The 8,158-nt window shown below is 46.5% G+C and overlaps 1 long non-coding RNA gene across 1 annotated transcript; it reads left to right on the top strand.

Moving 5' to 3' along the window:
• The first annotated feature begins 2,387 nt into the window (after positions 1 to 2,387).
• Positions 2,388 to 6,164, top strand: LOC144180270 (uncharacterized). The gene is made up of 2 exons (XR_013324358.1): positions 2,388 to 2,499; positions 5,705 to 6,164. It is a non-coding gene; the product is annotated as an uncharacterized LOC144180270 (long non-coding RNA).
• Positions 6,165 to 8,158: the final 1,994 nt, after the last annotated feature.

The raw sequence follows: 8,158 nt of genomic DNA, 5'->3' as shown, positions 1-8,158 counted from the left end.
TTTGTGTGAGTTAAATGAGGGAGCTCTGGTTACATCGCATCCAATATTAGCACAATGTGGCCTGTCAGCAAGATCGGTGCGTGACAAGCAAGCGTTATCAACGCCAGAATTCTGGCGCATTCCATTCCATTCGTAGCTCCCGTGGCTTGCGCAGGGGAGACCGGGGATGTGCGATAGCTTTTTTTGGCTCAAATAAGGGAGCTGTGGTTACATCGCTTGTAGCACTAGCATTATTGTCCTCGGCTCCAAGATCGGTGCGCAAGAAGCAAGCGTTACCACTGCTAAAATCTCTCAAATACGACCAAATAAAAGCGCACCCAACACTATTCGTGGGAGCCTTAGTTGGTACACCAAATTCTTCGAACCTCCTCGTCACCTCGCGTGGTCGAGCGGTTGAGAGCTGGGCTTCTGTTTTGGAAGTCCGTGGTTCGTATCCTAGCAAAAACGGTTTTTTTTTTCTTTCTTTTATTTTTTTTTTTTTGCGGCCGAGGGTTTGATCAGTTTTTTTTTTTTTACAGGGTACAGACAGGGTGCCAGAGTACCCTGCCTTTCAACCTACAAATGACGTTCGACGGTAACCTCAGTATCAAGGCAGCGCTGAAATTTGTTTTGCTTACAATTTGAATTCATGAACGTGCAGTCGGTACGCAACATGAAGGTTAAATCAAGTAGCAACTAAAGCAGTTGTGCGAGGTGCGTGTTCGTTTATCATTCTATCTTATTTTGTTCTGATTTGGTCGTGATGGCTCGAGATACATTTTGCAGAATTTCAATATTTGCCCGCCAACATACTTAGCAATAAATAAAGACGCCAAGCGATTTTTTTTTTTTTTGATAAAGCTAAAGTCTTGATAATTGCAGTTCAAGAAGCGACAATAACTGCTCATAAACGACTTCAACAGGATGGCATACGTGTCCAGCAACGCCCGCCGACGCAGCGACTGGCGCGCGACTTCGCCGGTCTCCTGCGGGCCCCGCGCGTTGACGCCGAACGACGCCGACGCTCGCGCGACGCGTGATTTCGCGTCCATGTGGTTAGGGCTTTAAACAGAAACATATGAGGGAGCAAAAAAAAAAGAAAGATACTCGCGTCGCACATGATTTTGTTCCCTCTTGCGAGAACCCGTAGTGGTCCGCATTCGATCTCTGACCTCAGCGAAGGCTCTAACCGCCCCTTCAAATAAGGTCCAACTAGAGAACACGGGAAAAAAAATACATTCCGCGTCAGGTTAGGCATCGTTAGATTCTTGGCTTATATACAGCAAACGCGTGATGGTTTTGCCGTCGATGGTTCGCTAACCACGCTAGTTTTGAGCAACGCCGCTTTCCGAGCCACTCAGGGCCCTGTACGTCCGACGTATCTTTAAAGGAGCCATGAAGAGAAAATACAACTTCGTTTAATTTGAAAGAACTAGGATTCAGTATCTCACTCAGCCCCATTAGAGCCACAAAAGATGCTTTTTAACGAAAAAAAAAAGCAAGAAGTATTTAAAACTTTCAAATTTTGCGCCACAGTGACGTGTTATGAGCAAGAATGACGTCACACGGGCCAACAATAAATCATAATTTTCAGTGCGTTAACTGCACGTTAGCATTCAAGTGATGCGGTGAAATGGAACTAGAGGCCCCTTTACAGACGTCCAGTCTTGTGTCGTCGCGACAGGTCAGTTAGGCGGCCGCCAATCGCACAAACAAGGTTCCGTGACGTCATAGAAAAGTTGCGGGAAATTGGCTAGGGGGTCGCGACTGCTTCACACGTTTTCTTTCATATCTCCGTTATTTGTTCGAAGATGGCAATGATATTGGTATCATTGTTATCGGGACTAAGCGGTCTTTCTAATAAACCCAACTTGTATTTTGTCTTCATGGCTCCTTTAAGAAACCTTGCGGGTACGTCCGACGTATATTTAAGGAATTTTGCGGGTACGTCCGACGTATCTTTAAGAAATATTGCGGGTACGTCCGACGTATCTTTAAGAAATATTGCGGGTACGTCCGACGTATCTTTAAGAAATTTTGCGGGTACGTCCGACGTACCTTTAGACACAGCGTTTAAAAATATAGCGGGCTTCATAAAATCCTCTGGACTAAAGACCAGTTCCTGGCTGTTTCTATACCTTTTTTCTTGTGGTGTGGGCGCGTGTTTGGGCACTCTCCTTCAGTTTGCACTTGAAGTTAATCTTCACCACACGTTGATTAACCATCTGAAGCAGCAAGCCCAGCGTTGTGCATGGCTGACCTCTCTCTCTCTCTCTCTCTCTCTCTCTCTCTCTCTCTCTCTCTCTCTCTCTCTCTCTCTCTCTCTCTCTCTCTCTCCCCGGTCGCTTTTTCCAGCAGGGTCAACAACCGCGTTACAACAAATTTGTTCCCTTTTGTATTTCTCCGCCAGGTGGCTCGTCGTTGGGGTGTCCAGAAAAACCGTCCGGCCATGAACTACGACAAGCTGAGTCGCTCGTTGAGGTACTACTACGAGAAGGGGTATCATGCAGAAGGTGGCAGGTGCGTATCAGGAATATATGTGTCTTCACAAGAGCGGCTGTTTCAGCCAGTAGGTTTGGCACTGCCCTATGATGCTGCTCGCGAGTGCGCGGAAAGAATTATGTACTATGCAGGGTACGTGGTTAACTAAGTAGAAATAAAGAAAACATGCTTGATTAACATAAGCTATTTTATAAATTGCCATGTGGTCTAAATTACTTGGTTCTTGAAGCCTCGAATTCAATTTACCTGAGGAATCACAATGTTTATTTCTTATGTCTGCATTTGTAATGTGCCATTTTCTGTTATCTAGAAATCATGTGTCTTCTCTACTCAATGATGCGTTCCGACACGATGTTCTAAACACTTTTTCCTACTATGGCGTAGTTATTACTTTCCTCAAATCGCACAGTGGTCCCTCTTATGAACATCTGGGAGAATCATTTGTATAAAACCAGTCTAGGACAAGTATAGGTTTCTATTTACTTGCACGGTTTTTCATTTTGTTTTTTAGTTCATTGACTGATCACAGGGACCTAGAGTCGCACTGGTAGGGTAATGTAAAACTCTGGTACAAGAGAAACCACGGATAAATGTTACAGTTATAATTATGAGGAAATGAACTTCGTAATTAATGTCGGCGCCGCTACTCTATTTATCCGAAGCAGGTCAAGTACAGGAGTTGTTGTCAAGACAAGCGGCTAACATCTTAGACAACCCATCAAACTGGTATAGGTGGTATTCATTGAAAAGTTTAGCTGTCAATTTCTTCGCTTGGCAACACTGGGAATGGCCACGGACATGGCCGATGCGCCACGGACACGGCGCGGTTTCTGCCACTGCGCCCGCACGCCGAAGGAGAAAAAAACATCGACGTGCGTCGTCCTGCTTCGCTTCAACCCCGATTCTCAACGGTGGTGTCAACAGGGACGTTATTAATCGAACTCACATCGGACTCAAGGTATTACTTTTCGTTCGGTGGGGTAGAGTTTGGAACGTCCAACACAAATCATGCGCTTAGCACGGACAAGTACTTTTGCCCAACATATCGCTGCGTAACAGCCACATATATATCTAATAACCTAAGAAACAATCCAGTCGAAACTATTAGCCCCCAAAATTTCTTGATATTATAACTGATGAGCCCTTTCTGTGCATTAAACAACTGTGGTACCTTTGTTGGGACGTCCTCAAATGCGATAGGAGGACTGCAAAGGTGTTGCCCTATTTTTTCAGTAAATGTAAAGAAATGAATACATATTTTTCTTTGATCGTAAATCACATATTTTCACCTCGTTGTGGTGCTCTGGCGTCCACTAACACGCCCCGAAATCCTGCATCTATACAAAATAGATCTGTACACGTGGTTGCTGTTGGGCGTTTCGACGCGCTACCTGTCGCGGTCCCTCGAAAGAGCAGCGCGGACAAGGAAAAGGCGTGTCGCACGGCGCTTTCAAACGCCGCGCATTCCGAGAAAGGCCGCGCCTGCTCGCACCGGATGTCCGAACGGCCACCGGAGTGGGGCTGCAGCCCGACGGAGAGGACTCAGTTTTCCCCCTTCCCCTGGCCTTCAGCGGCAAGATGAAGGGAAGATAAAGACAGAGAGACAAGGTCCAGGCGCCGTAGCTCTCGGCCCGTCGTCTTCGGGCTCCACCGAGGACTGTTCTTAGCCGCCTGAGTGTAGATGTAAATAAACTGCAGTTATTAATCGTCCAGATTTAGGGGAAATCCCCAAGGTGGAGTAAATTTCTGCAAAGGAAAGTTTGACATCCACCTGAATGCAGCCGTACGGCTACAAAGGAAAGCTATACAGCTTCCTCAGAAACCTCGAATCTGAGGAAGCTGTATAGCTTTCCTTTGTAGCCGTACGGCTGCATTCAGGTGGATGTCAAACTTCCCTTTGCAGACTGCAGTTTTTGTATCGGAAGCTGAGTTTGTCAGTTGAAGATCCCTGGGGCCAGATCCTCAGCGCTGCTGCGGCTTGGAGGAGAAGCCTCGGGGAAAGAGTCTCGTTGAAGATAACTGTTGCCTATAATTGTACGTCAACTCCGCATTGCCTTCCATGATGAGCTCTTGGGGCTATAGAATAACGCAAAGCTATCCGTCCATCTGTCCATCTGTCCGTCCGTCCATCCATCTGTCTGTCCGTCCGTCCATCTGTCTGTCTGTCTGTCTGTCTGTCTGTCTGTCTGTCTGTCTGTCTGTCTGTCTGTTGGGACGCGGGTATGCGATGGCCCGACATTAGGCCTAACGTCACTCTGAGATCCATGCAATGTCTTCAAAAGGTACCCGAGGCTCGACGTAGAAAGAGTCTCCCGTATAGCTTGAATGTAAGCCTAGCAAGGGCGATCGCTCTTAGTCATATGCTAGCGGAGGGAATGACGAGTAGATGCAAAGCAGTAGGGTAAAGGATGATGGCAAATTGGAATCGGCGTTTCAACTGGGCGAGAAGTGGTGCCCATGCTATCCCGCATCATAAGGGAACGCCTATAGGCCGTTTTTTAAACAACAGAAGTGTTTGAGCTTTTTGTTACACTGTCCAGCGTTACCAGAAAACAATCCAAAAAATACCAATACCAGCGCACGTGATCGTACACCTCGTGAGGATAGCCCGGCGTCTGCTATGACTCGGCTTTCGAGAACACTCTGCCCAGCGTTTGTGGCATGACATATCGCGTGCTGTTCTTCTCGCCAGTCCACGTGCGTACGCGCCTGAAGTGGGGAGCACAGACGCCGAGTTCTCGAAGCCGGCTACCGCGGGTTCTAGCGCGGTCCACTTTGGGAGTGAAAGGCTGCGGACAAAACGATCCGGGCCTGCCAGTCATGGAGAACTTTCAGCGGCAAGTTCGAAAATCTATGTGAGGTGCAAAAGCCGGGTCTCCGACCGTTGGTAGAAGGGCCGCAAGTTGTGCTGTTTCTCCAGCCTTGCACCGCTAGTGCAAGCTCTGCCACTTTTTTGTTCTTGGGTTCACCTTTCCATATAATGGATAAAACACATTCTGGTTCTGAACCGCTTTTTGGTCTGTTGGGGTTTTCTTGACTGTAATTTAATATTGTAGTGCTGATTTTTGTTGAACCTGTCAGTGCATAGTTGCACAAACGGAACCACTCTAGTTAAAAACGGTATCACTCGCGTGACATACGTATGGTCACATTTCTTCACGAGTCAGTGTGCGTCGTAACGTATAATATATGCCAAAATAACTGAATTATTTCCTTGGCGCAGGCGAGCGATACGTGTACAAATTCGTGTGTGACCCCGAGCTGGTGGGCAGCTCACCAGACATGTTGAAGCCCCGGTTCCACGATGGTCGTGCCCACAAGGAGCCGTCGGAGCCCCACCAGTCACCACCCCAGACCTGGCACGCCAGGCCGAACATCACCGGGACACAAGAATACGCGCCGTTCCCCGTGTACAGCACCGACTACGCGACGCCCATTGCTCTCGAAGGCTGCTAATGGGACTGGGCCAAGAGCGTGGCTTAGAAGGGGAGGAAGAATGCATGTGCAGAGAGCCAGCAGTATGTTCTTCGGTAACGCTGTCGTCGCAAAATACTTAAGAGACGTATTGGACTCGTTAAAATGATAAACTCTACTTTTACGCTGACAATGTGAAAGTACTGTCTCACCGTTCCGTTAAGGGCTCAAGAAACGGAGGCACAGTGTGCGTAAAATTGTGCGCACCGCATTACTCAGAGCAGGAGAGCTCACAGCCTTTCTTTTTTGTAGCCGGTTTGCGGCCAATAATGCTCGTGCCGTGTCCTCTTAGGTGATTTCCGAGACAGCAGAGAAATGAAGGAAGAAAATTTCAACGATACAGCGTCACTGTACGGTATACAAGGCAATGATCAAAAGAACTTTTTCAAACGTAGATGAAATTTTGTTGGCCGAAAGTCACAGTTTACCGACAGCGGTAGATTTTAGAAGAGCAGATAAGCGCAACTATTTGAGCAACATATAGCGCTTTAATTGAAAGCCGTGACGGGTATACAGAGTCCCCATCCAGCGCTGATCAATTTTCCTTTTCTTCGCCTTGTCCTTTTGTTTGCGTATTATTTTTCTCAGAGTGTGCTGACCAACCGCCCAGCTAAACACAAGTAAGGTGACGCGACAAATTTTCCCGGTGCACAAGCCCTTAAAACGTCATGCTGCGCTTGGTTTCTTTCTCTCTGCGCTTTCACTGCCTCTGGATGTCTTTTAGCGCTCTTTAAAAATCCCAATGGGTTCCCTCCCGAAGCGCCCATGAGCAGGACCGGCCACATCGTACGCCTAAGAGTTCCCACTTTTTGTGCTCCCATAGTAACGAGGCAACGTCCAATGGCAGGTTCAATAAATCTTTGGTTACGCATTTCATCTTGCAAGTAGTAATAAAATTCGGGGTCTCTCTTCTCTCTTTCTATCAATCTATATCATTCGCCTGTACACTTTTCTTCTTGCGCCCTACATGATATATATATATATATATATACAAATTTTTTACACTTTGTTTATGCCAACGCTGCGTAGCTTTTGTTGAAAGGCAGTATTAATTTCTGTAGTAACTCTGATCCGAAAAGACTAAAAAGAAACGCGCAAGTTGCCGCGTCATTGAGCAGGTATCCTTGTCATATTCCTAATTAGCAAGCCTGCACCCATTTTCTCTCTGTGACACTTAAATGAAAGGAAAAAAAGGAGTGAAATATTACGCGTCCGGAAAAGCCTCCTCCAATTTCATCTCTGCTAATAACAGCGGCGCCTTTCAGTGACTATCTAAGGAAATAGTCGTTGGCGTGCGACGAGAAATGATAACCTCGTCATCGCAGAGGCAGATGTTCTTTTTGTTTTTGGCACATTAAGATTTCTGATCGACTGGAATTCGCCGCTGATGCGAAAGAAGTAAAAAAATACGGGACAAAACTGGATTTCAATTAGTCAGAGTTCATTTCTTCGGTAAGTTGAGAAAGTGTGTTGAAAAAGTTTAGAAAGTAACACACGAGTGTCACAAAAAACCATGTTCAATAAAAATTGGTTGTCTCCCGTTATCTATAACTGGCCTACGATAAAATTACGCTAACACGTACTTGCGAAAGAGGGCAGGACACATGAAAAAATAGCCCGTACCTGTAGTACGTTTGTTTCTTGTCATAATAAATACAATAAGTGTAGTAACGACGTCGTCAGCTGCGAAGGTCGATAAGATAATGCTATCCAGAGCGTGAATTTTGTTTTGTTTCGCTCATCGGATAAAACCAACCAACAGTGGCTTTTTGTCTTATAACAAGTATGGAGCGGAAGGGAAATAAATTCGCACACAGTGATATACGACAGGCTGCCGCATAGCAACCTTGATAAGGACAGCTCTGTGTTTTAGCTTTATGCCTTCAAGCCGACCATTTAGTCTTTGTATATGTTTAGGCTAGTACTACTTTAAGCGACAAGGTGAAACGACGTAGCTATGTCCTATTATTGTATATACATTAGGCGAAAGCCTTATTATATATCTTGTCAAACGCGAGAAGTGAACGTGAAAAGTGACCGTCATTAACGGTGGCGTAAATACGAAACAACATGGCGTAACAAGATTGCGAACAAGGCTCCTGTTACGAATCGGCCAGCGCCGCCGTACTTTCCCGCATCACTCCTCGGCTGTGCGGCGAAGCCACTGCGTGCGCCTTTGAAAACAGGCGCCACCATGTCGGTG

The sequence above is a fragment of the Haemaphysalis longicornis genome, unplaced genomic scaffold (genome assembly GCF_048455015.1).
Source record: "Haemaphysalis longicornis isolate Haplotype H1 unplaced genomic scaffold, Haemaphysalis longicornis Haplotype H1 scaffold_4, whole genome shotgun sequence".
Taxonomy (NCBI): Eukaryota; Metazoa; Arthropoda; class Arachnida; order Ixodida; family Ixodidae; genus Haemaphysalis; species Haemaphysalis longicornis.
Note: the sequence above shows the minus strand (reverse complement) of the source record. Positions and strands in the feature narration are given on the sequence as shown.